At 38.3% G+C, this 12138-nt stretch overlaps 1 protein-coding gene across 5 annotated transcripts in view; it reads left to right on the top strand.

Moving 5' to 3' along the window:
- Positions 1 to 12138, top strand: part of FBXL17 (F-box and leucine rich repeat protein 17) — a 511156-nt gene that overhangs the window by 176944 nt on the left and 322074 nt on the right. The gene's annotated exons all lie outside the window — the stretch shown is intronic.

The following is a 12138-nucleotide window of genomic DNA, read 5'->3' as shown; positions in this document are numbered from 1 at the left end:
ACATTTCCCCCTTTCACTTTTAATTTCCCTTTATCCTTTTAACAGTAAAATCATGTAGACTCCATTTTCCCCAAGAATGGCAAATTCTAGTGGCATTCCTATAAATTACCAGCATTAGCCTTTAAATTATGTGTGATAGCACTTGACTTGGCTCTTTCTTAGTAACATTTTTCTTGAAGAACATTTTTCTTGAAGAATTTACTAATCCAGAATTGGTCCATGGTCTTCATTTATAAAGGGTGTTTATGGTTTCTGAGTAATAGTCACTGTGTGAGGTGTATCAAAATCTGAAGAAAATTGATGAACATTTAAAAAATTAAATTCTTTTTTATAATCTACATTCTTCCCCATGATCAGTTATGTGACGTTTTAAAATTATCTTTTAAATGTTTTCCGTAACAACTGATAAAAAGAAGTACATGAAGAACATCATCCCGTGGTTTCAGGTGTTTAGTATTAGCTTAATATTCAGGTAAATGTCTTAGTAATGCTTCAGATTGAAAGGTGAAAACTGCCACAAAATGGATATGAAAACGATGGAAAAGACTCAGTACTTGGAGCCTTCAGAGGTGAGTGAGATGCAGTCCATATAGCATCATAAGGGTTATCTGCTCAGTAAACAGGTTTTGCTTTTGCTTAGATTTGTATCATTTACACAAAGATACTCAAGGATTTCTCATCTTCTGGTGCTTCAAATGCTTATGTAGTCATAACTGGGTATTTACACATGAAAAAAAAAGAGCAGCCTTCACCTTGCCTTTCCTTCCCTTTGTTAGGTTCCATCTGCTCAAATCCCTTTCCATAATATTTCAGTTGGTTTTTTTTTTTTCCTGTTTAACTAGAATGATTATTTGGTGTTTGATCCTAAATGCCGTACTGTAGAGATTTATTTGCAAGGAATGAAAGGGTATTTTTATGTTTTTAATGGAAAAGTTTGAATTAATTGAGAAAACATGCATTTTAATGAGGTTGAGCGGTAGAGTTTTAAAGATCAGACTCTTTTAGGTTTTAATTACACCACTTGCACTTATCCTGTGTACTGTAATAGGAGTTTCAAACATTAAAACCCACTTTGCAGTGTCATCTAAATTAGTCAGCTCATTGTTCTTGCCATACTCTATCACTAAGCTAAGTAATATTTGTAATTATATTGGTATAAATCTAGGACTTCCCATCAGGCTTAATTATAATTTCAGCACTTAGCCGGGATGGGTTAGTAACCTTTCCCATGGAGGACACTAGAATGCACTAATGCATTTAGCCTATCAATTAGTGTCTGTTTTATATTTGTTCATTATTATTATCCTCTAGTAAATCAGAAAGCATTTATTAACCCCCTACTAAATACTTGGTGCTGTGCCTCAGACTGTGGGACACTGAGTTCCTGCTGATCCCAAAGGTTTTCCTCTTTAGGTGACATAAGACTTAATGAGTGAGATAATAGTGAGCCTTGTAAGGATAGAAGGAAGGACAGTAACCTTTATCATCCAGGTAATTGATAGGCACTTTACACGTGTTCTCATGTAATCCTTTCAACATCTTTTGTTCTGCTAAAGGTCATACTATTCCTATTAAATTTAGCCCGTTTGTTTAATTTTTCTTTGGCTTTTCTGATTGGATGTGTTTTTTCCATCTTTACTGCAGTAAAAATTGGATGGGGATAAACAAAAAGCAAATGGCTAATGAGTCAATTTCCATTTCATAGTTGGAGTTCACACACAATTGACATTTATACGTAACATTCTTAGTTTTAAAAAAAAGAATCTCATTATTTTCTTTCATAATAAAGTTATAGTAGAACCTTTAGATACTATTTTATACCTATACCTTTTCATAATGCCTATGAAAAGGATCTATGTTTAATGCTGCTAGCTTTAATAATGAATTCTTCACATGAAGATAAAGTTTGATACTCTTCTCAGATCTTTAGATATAAGATTTATCCTGTATTTTAAAAGATTTTAACAATAAATATTTTCGAAGTTCAAAATTTTAAAATATTTAGTAACTTAAGGTCTTTACTGTTAAGCGCACGGAACCTTTTAGCATTTTGTGGTTCTTGATCTGTGTGACTAAGACATGCTGTTCTTTATCTTTGTTTTTTAAAAAGCACTTTTTGTATTTAAAGAGTTAAACAGCATGATATTTTCTTGTATTCAGAAGGATGGTCTAGTAGTCATTTGACATTTACCATTGCTTTTGAATACAAATAAAATCCAAGTGTTTTATAAAAAGAGGACACTGACTATTTCTATTGATGATTTAAATTAAACATCTGGTCATTATTTCTCCTGTACTCTTTCTGACTGGAAGTTTGTTGGAACGTTTACTTGTATTTGATATAATTGTTTTGCTATTTCACATTCAATTTGGTCTTCACTGTTTCTTTTCTTTTTATGTTTCGTATAGAGTCCAGAAGCTGCATGACTTATTCTTTGAATTTGCAGCTTAAAACAAAATTGAATGTATTGACTCTGTTGAACGCAGATAGGACACTTTCTTTAAGGAGATAACTTGCTGCGTGAGTCTTATATTTATGTAAAGGGGGCTGTTGCATCAGTGAACATCCTAAAATTTGAGAAGTTTTAAATCTAAGATTGTTGTGACCAGTTTCTTTTAAGTATAAAATAACATTTGCAATATGTTACTGTTTCTCTTTATATGTACTAGTGTTTAGAATAGTAACTATAAATGTTTTCTCATTAAATAGACTTTTAAATAACAACATTTTGAAATTGCAAACTGGCGAGCCAGAGTTGAGTCCAGTCCGCAAAGCTGTTGTGTTTGGCCCGTACAATATTTAAAAAATTGAGTAAGTTGCCAACTTTAAGAAATTGGGTTGTTCACGTAAAAATCTGAATTTGGGCCTTCTTTTGGGAAAGTTGCAGATCTAGCAACACTGGACCCACATTTTCTCTTGTCAGCGATCTTTCCAGGATGAGTAATGGGCTTTTCTCGTCGGTCATTCTTCAATTTCTTCATTATTCCCACCCAGCACGATCTATTTTATAATATCCACCTGTACCCACCTAGTCTACAAATTGAATTCTCCCTTATTGAAATTCAGAATATAAAGATTTTTAGGTAAAGATTTCTTGTTTTAAATCAAATAGTTCTTTTTAAATTGAGTCTGATAAAATATATTAACAGATAATGGAGAGTTAATTTGCTTACCTAAATTAGTTCCTTCTTATCTCAGACCTCAGAACTTTGGCCAACAGGTTGAAGTTACAAAGGGGGACAGAATTCAGCTTAAAATAAGTTAAAACCTTGGTTTTCACTGACTGCCTTCCAAAATAGAGAACTCATTCCCACTTACAGTTCAAACAGGAGTGTTACAAGCCGTTTCCTGAATAACAGAGTTGAATTAGTATACTAAACTACCTCCAACTTTAAGTCTGTGATTCAAAGTGAATTTATTTGCAGTGCTTAGTATTTGATTCATGATTCCTCTGTTTATAAAACTTAGAAAAGCCTTAAGACTTCTTTTTTTTTTCTTTTTTTTCTTTTTCGGCACAGAGCCCTTTTTAGTCTTTTAGGCACTCTGAGATTGAAGTCGCAGAGTGACAGATTACTCCACCGCCCCTTTCAGGGAGACTGACAGCACCCTGGCTCATGTAAAACTCAATGAGGCTTTCTATAAAGATTTTTCTAACTCCCTTGATCTTCTCTGGATGTTTATTCTGTTTCTTCTTTCAAATTTCCGTTGATTCAATAAAAAACGGTGACATTTAGAAATAAAGTTCAGAGAGGATTTGAGCAGGTGTTGGCGATATAAAATATTTGCTGAGTGCCCATTGTGTTTTATTTCCAAGAATTGTTTTGTGAACATATGCTATATATTGTTTTTATAAGTGTTTGAGGGCTGGATGGATAATCTACCATCTTCCTGTGAATGTCATGTCACAGTGGACTTAGAATTTTATTTCATTTCAATCCCCTAATATTACTTAATTCTCCTAGAGACAGAGGTTTAACGATTGCCCAAGCAGGGGACAAACCTATCCATTAAAATCCAGCAGGCATAGTTGAATTTGAGTTGGAGAATGTTTTGTTTTCTATTAAAGTTAAGTGGTCTGGAGGAGAGAAATACTTTTCACCTTGGAGTACTGAGTGTGAAGTTTGAGCAGTTTTCTCCTATAAAAGCACGAAAACTTAGAAATAGAGAGGCAGTAAAAACAGCGCTGCCCATCGAAGCAGCTCCACGGTGGTGCTTGGAGCCGGGCTCTCCTGCCTGCAGAGACTGCGGAGGAGCCTGTCTGCATGCCTTTGGTGCCTAAGAAAGTGGCCGGGCTGGTTGGGTGGACTTTTACTAAAACTGAATTTTATTTGTTTCTCTATAATTTTACTGCATAGTTTTGAGTATGTTCTGTATGTATCAGATTTTTTAAAATGAATAACTGTCTTTTACTGACTTCCGGGAGGATTGCAGGGACAGAATGGAGCGTTTCTGAGCTGGTGACACTTGTTTGAAGCTGGCTTAGTTTTGACCCTCTCTTTTATAGTCACAGTTATTTGTAAGGCCATCCCTAGAAGAATAGAATGATGCTGGGGTCAGTGTTCTTCCAGTCCCCTGTGCATGCGTGTGTGCGAAGTCACCTCAGTCACGTCCGACTCTTTGTGACTCCATGGACTGCAGCCTGCCAGTCTCGCCTGTCCATGGGATTCTCCAGGAAGGAATACTGGAGAGGGTTGCCGTGCCCTCCTCCAGGGGATCTTCCCGACCCAGGGAGCTGACCCACATCTCTTATGTTTCGTGCGTTGGCAAGTGGGTTCTTTACTAGTGGTGCCACCTGACAAGCCCACAGGCCCCCTGGCCATCTTTGAAAATGATGCCTCTGGTGTCCTATCCATTAGACGCTCTCTTTAAAACCACGCTTGTTTTCTGTGGTGCTGCTGAGACTGAAGGGTATAATATTTTCTCTCCTTTGTTTTTGAACCAATGTTAATAATAAAAGGTAGTAATAGCTACCGTTTATTACAGTCTGTGCCACACAGTGTCCAAAGTGTTTACACCCTGTGTTTCATTTAATCTCTGCCACCCTGAGGAAGATACTAGCTTCATTTAGATGAAGGGATTAGAGTCCAGGAAGATTAGACCACTCTCACCTCCTAACTGGTGGACACAGCCTCGGAGCCCACTTTTCCGCCTCCAGAGCCCCAGCTCTGACCGCGAGGAGCACACTGCCTGCCCCAGGCCTCCTGCCCTGTGTCCTGCTTTGCTCAGGCCAGTCTCAGCCCTTCCCTGTGGATTTGGGGTGTCGTCAGGTTCCTGTCTGTGCCGCTGCCGCCCCTTCTGCGATCCGCATGTCCAGCTTTGGATGGTGACTTTTGTGGTCACCCAACCCTCAGACTATGCTTGGTCTTCCTGAACATCAGTAGAGTCTTCCCTTTTCTTTTCCTTATGGGGTATCTGAGAAGTGAGAGTTTCGGATAAGACCGGTTGTGGTTCAGTCTTGCAGTCACGTCCTTCTCTTTGTGCCCGTTCACAGCAGCCCGCCAGGCCTCCCTGTGCATCGCCATCTCCCAGCGTTTGCTCAGACTCGTGTTCCTTGAGTCGGTGATGCCATCCAACCGCTCCATCCTCTGTCACCCCTTTTCCTCCTGCCCTCGTGGGAGCTCAGGGTGTTTTCCAGTGAGTCGGCTCTTCGCATCAGGTGGCCAAAGGATTGGATTTTCAGCTTCCAATGAATATTCAGGGTTGATTTCCTTTAGGATTGATTGACTTGATCTCCTTGTTGTCAAGGGACTCTCAAAGAGTCTTCTCCAGCATGACAGTTTGAAAGCATCAGTTCTGATGTGTTCAGCCTTCTTTATGTTCCAACTCTCACACCATACATGACTACTGGAAAAGCCATAGGTTTGAATATGCAGACCTGTGTTGGCAAGTGATGTCTCTGCTTTTTAACACGCTCTCTAGGTTTGACATAGCTTTTCTCCAAGGAGCAAGCGTCTTTTAATTTCCTGAGTACAGTCACCATCCGCAATGATTTTGGAGCCCAAGAAAATAAAGTCACTGTTTCCATTGTTTCCCCATTTACTTGACATGAAGTGATGGATCCAGACGGCATGATGGTAGTTTTCTGAATGTTGAGTTTTAAGCCAGCTTTTTCACCCTCCTTTTTCACCTTCATCAAGAAGCTCTTTAGTTCCTCTTCAAGTTCTGCCATAATGGTGGTGTCATTTGCTTCTCTGAGGTTATTGATTTTTCTCCTGGAAATCTTGATTCCAGTTTGTGATTCATCCAGCCTGGCATTTCTTATGATGTACTCTGCATATAAGTTAAATGAGCAGGGTGACAATATACAGCTGACATACTCCTTTCCTGATTTGGAACCAGTCTGTTGTTCCATGTCTGGTTCTAACTGTTGCTTCTTAACCTGCGTACAGATTTCTCAGGAGGCAGGTCAGGTAGTCTAGTATTTCCATCTTTTGAAGAATTTTCCATAGTTGTGATCCACACAGTGAAAGGCTTTAGCGTAGTCAATGAAGCAGAGGTTTTTCTGGAACTCTCTTGCTTTTTCTATGATCCAACAGATGTTGGCAATTTGATCTCTTGTTCCTCTGTCTTTTCTAAATCCAGCATGTACATATGAACGTTCTTGTACTGTTGGGCCATAGCTTGAAGGATTTTGAGGATCACTTTGCTAGCATGTGAAACGATTGCAATTGTGCAGTAGTTTGAACATTCTTTGTCATTGTCTTTCTTTGGGATTGGAATGAAAACTGACTTTTTCCAGTCCTGTGGCCACTGTTGAGTTTTCCAAATTTGCTGGCATATTGAGTGCAGCACTTTCACAGCATTATCTTTTAGGATTTGAAATAGCTCCACTGGAATTCCATTACCTCCACTAGCTTTGTTTAACTAAGACCTATAGATTTTAAAAACATCTAGATTTTGTAACAAAAACATTTTTTTCCCCAACAATGCCATTTACAAATGCTCTTAATTTCTTCCTAACTTTATTGAGGAAAAGTAGAAAGTGTTGCTCATTTTTATGTCTAATATCACATCTGGCTCATATTTGATACCAAAAAGAATTTCAAGATGAATTTAGAATAGATATTTAAGCATGTGATGATGCGTATTTATTTTTACAAATATTATAGCTTCTGCAGGTGCTCTCTGGCAGTTGTAATAAATTAATCATTGCAGAGTAAAGGAGAATGCTGCTAAGTCACTTGAGTAGTGTCCGACTCTGCGACCCCATATATGGTAGCCCACCAGGCTCCCCTGTCCCTGGGATTCTCCAGGCAAGAACACTGGAGTGGGTTGCCATTTCCTTCTCCAATGCATGAAAGGGAAAAGTGAAAGTGAAGTCTCTCAGTTGTGTCCGACCCTCAACGATCCTATGGACTGCAGCCTTCCAGGCTCCTCCGTCCATGAGATTTTCCAGGCAAGAGTACTGGAGTGGGTTGCCATTGCCTTCTCATAAAGGAGAATACTAGGTGCTATATACTTTGAGTAAGCATTACTGAGTTAAAAAGAAGGAAGTTAACTTCATTGAATGTTTCAGTACCTTTGGTAAAAAAAAGTAACTGCCATAACTAATCTGTATATGTGATTTTTCAAATAGCTGATGATATTTTTCTATAGAACAGAAAGTTTCTCTGATGAAATGATGTGTGCTTTTATCCTCAGATGAAATTCAAATTAAAGGTACTTTTTCATTGTTTGGTATGTAGTGATACTGGATATCAGTTCTGATACTGGTTTTTTGAGTAATTCTAGTTATTGAATATCACTTACAGGAAATATTAATTAATATATAGCACTGAAGCATTTAACCTAGTACAGTTACTTGAAAGGAAAATCTATATGAGGTCATCTGTATCTTATCTGTGTCAGCCAGGTTTGATATTTAACTCCAGTTCTGAAGAGATGGAAGCTGGATTTGACGTGGACGAGTTTGTCTTATTGATTGTCCATGTTCGAATTATTTTGTCTTGCGGAATAATGTCAATTTTTATGACAGTTCCAACATACAATGGTAATTTTAAATTTCCACTTTGTCTTTGGTTCCTAGTGAGCGATGATAAAGTATAAGTAAACATTTTTGTAAGTAACAATAATAGAGCTTTTATAGTATCATATTATTGGTATTCCTGGGTGTGCTATTTAAATATTGTTACTGATTCTGTGTTTTTAAGGCAATATAAAGATGAGTGAATGTATATATTAAGCAGTTAGTCTGTGGGATTAAAAATCATGTTTTATATGTTATGAAATCAGAATTCCTGATCAAATTATGGGAAAGGATGGACACAATTTATATGATGAAGAATGCACTGCTGTGCATTGGGAGGCTTCCTAACCTCAAACCCATTTTAAAATTGCCAACATTGAGCAAAATCTTCATCTATTGATGAAAATGATAATAGTTTATTGACTGTTCAGACAAATATATGACTTCCTGCCCTGCCTCCCCTTCCCTAAGGAGTTGTCTTACTCTTAATCCCCAACCAGAAATGGTAATTAAAATAACTCACTGTTGTCAAAATTTTAAAATGTATGATAAATGAAGCCCAGTAAATAGTGAAAATATGAGAAAGGTGATTAAATCTGACAATTTCCTTGTAAAAGGCTTGAGATGATAAATATCTCCTGTGATTAGTTATTAATTTTGTGCAAGAGATTTTGCTTCAGCCTAAAATATTTTATGAACAGTGGCGTAAAGAAATATCTTAGAAGATAGGTACACACATGTTTAACCAGAGGAAGAATTGCTGGAACTTGACTGGTAATAATTAAAAATGGCAGACTTGACGTGTTTGTGCCTGGGCCATTTTCTGAATGATGGCCCTTTTAGAAATTAAAGAAGAAGACAGGGCGACCTACAGAATAACACAGTACTTTCAGCTTGAGCCTTTTTGCCTCGTGAAGATGGAAGGGTTTTATGTATATCACTCCTCAACTGATAAAATATTTAAGGTAGCATAAAATAGCTCCTTGCTTACTAAAGTTCAGAAGTTAATGAGACTTGTTTCATTAACAGTTATAGTTGCACTGCCAATAATTTGCCTTAAAATGAGTGCGAATTCCTCTACTGTTAAGGAAAAGAGGAAATAATAATGGTGGTTGTAATGAGTGCGGTATCACATCACTGTCGGCTGAATCCATAGCACGTTGGTCGACTGGCGGCAGGCGACATCGTGTGGCTGTGTGATGTTTTGCTTATGACTCTCTCCTTGGAAGGGGAACCTGCCTCTTTGTCTATAGCCCTCTGCCCCAACCTCAGCCCCAGGTACCTCGCGTAGAGCCCAGCTCAGAGAAGTAACTTAATACCTGTGTGTTGAGGGAATTAGGAATGCTGCTTCTGCAGGATGTGTAAGTCTGTTTTTAAATTTGGCTTGAGCTCTGGTTAAAATCCAGGCGATTGGTTCGCATGTCCTTTTTTCCCCAGGTTTTATTTATTTCTGAGTTAAATTGGTACTTACTAAAGTAAGGGCTGCTGTCCTGTCTGGGTTCAGATAGAGCTTGCTCTCGGTATTGCATCCTTTCTGTCTGAAAGCGGCAGCTCCGTGTCCTGGACAGTGTGCTCTGTGCTTAGTCTCTCAGTCATGGCCGGCTCTTTGCGGGCTCCTCTCTCCACAGGGGTTCTCCAGGCAAGAATACCGGAGGGGGTTGCCGTGCCCTCCTCTTAGGTTTATAATGTTGAATCGTTGGCTTCTGTCTTTTGAATGGAATCTTTGGAATACTTTTAAATGAAGACCCAGAAACTTTGCTCTTCATATGTAATGATACCTTGTATTAATTGAAAAGAGGCAGAGGAGACAGATACAGAATTTTTGTCTGTTTCTTGGTGAGAAGAGTATGGCTGTATGAGAAAACTGTCTTTTTTAATTCTTCCTATAGCACTTTTAAGTGCTGCTGTTGAAGTGTATGTTTAATATTTGGTTAATTGTTAGTATGAACCTAAGCATACTGATTAAGAGCAGGTTCACATTAGAACAATTATCTGGTTAATTGCACTGGTGCAAAAATAGGCTAAAAAATCATCAGAACATCAACTTGTGAAAGCACTGGCAGGAGTTGAAAACCACTAGGCATCCCTCCTGCAAATCGCATCAGCAAAGCAATTAATTTAGGGTAATTGCTTTTCTGTTTGTTCAAGATGCACTCTGGAACTGTCTTTTGAAGTCATGGCAATTAAGATTAGTAAGCAATATAACGAGAGAGTGTTAGAATTGCCACTATTTTTCAAAAATGGTAACTATTCCATATGAGCCTATATAGCAGATCTGTCACTCATGGAGGGCTTTGAGATAATTGGAGCAAAAGGGGAGTATGTTAGACACACAAGATTCCCTTTAAGAGTAAATTGAGTGGATTATCTTTCCCGAATGGTAGCGCAGTGTTATCTTTAATCTGTAGTTATCGAGTCGAATTATCTAGTTTCAGTAATGCCCACTAAGGAGGCTTGTTCATATAGGAGGAATGTCCCTAAACACCAAAGACGGCGCTGGCTGGTGGCATTTTCTCTAGACAGGTGTGTGTTTGGCTTCTTGTATGCTTCTCATAACGTAATCAGGATTTTTGAATGTCTTAAAAACCAGATTAGGCATCCCTCTGTTGTTTAAGTTTTCCTTTATTGAGTATTTTGGCAGCACCAATTTGTCTAAAATTGAAAACGACTTGAGTTTCCAATTGTTTCTTTATGAAGCCGTGTTGTAACTGAACCTCAGCTAAAAAAAAAATGTCAAGTTTAGGAAATTAACCATTCCCCAAACCGCTTCTCTGTTCACCATATTGTCAAGCAGCAAGTAGCTGTTTCCTTCATTTCTCTCCTTCCTTAAGGAGCAGTTCTTATCACGCAGTATGTTCAGTGGCATATCCTGCCCCATGAAATTACCCAGAGCAGATTGTATTGTATCGTATTAAGGACTGTGGCTCTTGAAATGAATCTTTTAGAGACAGTCATGTTAAAGGAAGTTTTGGTAGCATTTATCATTTAGTGACTTTCTGTAACTGCGACAAAAATTTAGAGAGATAGTCATTAAAATTAGATTTGATACAATAAATTAAACTTCAAGTTTTGCTTGGGCATTCTACTTTTTGCTTGTTAGTGGCTATAAAAATCTCGTTCCTTATTTCTGCTTAAATCTGTATGACTAGATCTCTAAAGCCTTGCTGATGAACTATACCACAAAATTATTTTTCTCTAGTGATCATTTTTATGGAGAAGAACAAAAGGATATTTAGTTTTTACAATGATATGTTTTTCTTTACTTTTAAAAATAAAATGTCATAGTTTCTTGAAGTGTAGCATACTGATCCAGATTTTTTGGTGATTCTATTTGTTGTGAATTTTTTGACTAGAAAGCTACATGCTGAAGGTTGAAATATCAAATCAGATGAAAATAAATATACTGACTAGATTAAATAGAAAAATGTGGAGGACTCTTAGAACACAGAAAAACAAAGAAATCTAAAGGATGGTATCAGTCGCGAGGTCTGGATGTTGGTCTTCTTTTAAGTCTGTCATTGAAGCAACAGAACAGTGTTCTCTAGATTGGGGGAAACTCAAGCTAGATTTTTCTTCTTTTTGGTTTTAAGACATGAATTCTGCAGTTATTTATAGTTGAAAGATGGCATAGGTGTTATAAAAGTTTGTCACTATTTTGCAGGCTTTAGAAGATTGCAGACTATAGCCACACACTTCACCCACCGCTGTGTGCAGGCCTGTGTGCATTAAGATGTAGCTATCCTTACATCAAGAGGGCATCTTTCCCTAGCCCCATGCACCTGCCCTGGCTTTGTGACTTGCTCTAACCAAGAGAATGCAGTGGAAATTTTGTGGGAGGGCTTCCAAAGTTTGGCTTCAAGAGGGCTTGCAACTTTTGTTCTTGCCTTTCTGGAAGCTGCCCCGCCTGAAGAAGCCCAGAGTTGTCTCTCTGCAAACGGGAGATCACCTGGAGATAGAGGTCTAGCCAGGGTCATCTGTCAGACGTGTCCGTAATGCCGGGTCAGACCATCCAGCCTCACGCAAAACTTTGAATTCCTGCAGCCCTGTGAATAAAACCAGCAGGACTGCGCCGCTGAGCCCAGTCCAAATTGTTGGTCCAGGGACCCGTGAGCAGATAAGGGCAGTTTTTGTTAAGCTATGAAGTTTTGGTGTGGTTTCTTACTCAGACGGT

The sequence above is a fragment of the Ovis canadensis genome, chromosome 5 (assembly GCF_042477335.2).
Source record: "Ovis canadensis isolate MfBH-ARS-UI-01 breed Bighorn chromosome 5, ARS-UI_OviCan_v2, whole genome shotgun sequence".
Classification (NCBI taxonomy): Eukaryota; Metazoa; Chordata; class Mammalia; order Artiodactyla; family Bovidae; genus Ovis; species Ovis canadensis.
This window is presented reverse-complemented; position numbering and strand designations above follow the sequence as displayed.